The sequence below is a fragment of the Triticum dicoccoides genome, chromosome 6A, assembly GCF_002162155.2.
Source record: "Triticum dicoccoides isolate Atlit2015 ecotype Zavitan chromosome 6A, WEW_v2.0, whole genome shotgun sequence".
NCBI lineage: Eukaryota > Viridiplantae > Streptophyta > Magnoliopsida > Poales > Poaceae > Triticum > Triticum dicoccoides.
In genome coordinates this window covers 218,403,957-218,404,470 of record NC_041390.1, presented here as the reverse complement: position 1 = coordinate 218,404,470, position 514 = coordinate 218,403,957, and positions in this window count along the sequence as shown.

Genomic DNA, 514 nt, shown 5'->3' with positions numbered 1-514 from the left:
CTTTAATGCATGATACGCACACTAGTGCGTATTCTAGAGAAAAAAATAGTGATAGATATATCTCAAGTTTGATTGAGTAGCTATATCACATGGGTGTTTCTTAGGATGAACATCATGTACCCACACATTACAACAACTACGACGACTGCTCCCTCAGCTAGTTATCCTTTCCTTGAATAATAAACCATCGAAAAAACAAAAACCTAGATCATGCTAAGCATTGGTAAGCATTGGTATAAGCAAACAGCCCTGAAGGGACGCAATAGGCATGTTATGGTTTTCTGTTGGCATCATAAGTTCATCGTTTCAAAGTTATCTGCAGCCCCTCTCTAACATAACTCAAAAAAATTGCCAGCAAGAAGTAAAACATATCAATTTCAGCAAAGGGAGGGCAACATATAGTGTGCATGAATCTGTTATTGACAGCCTAATTGCAAGGATGGTACGTAGTGACAAGTTAGCAGCATACAAAATCTATTCTTACCAGAAAACTAGAGGCTAACCAGCATTTAAT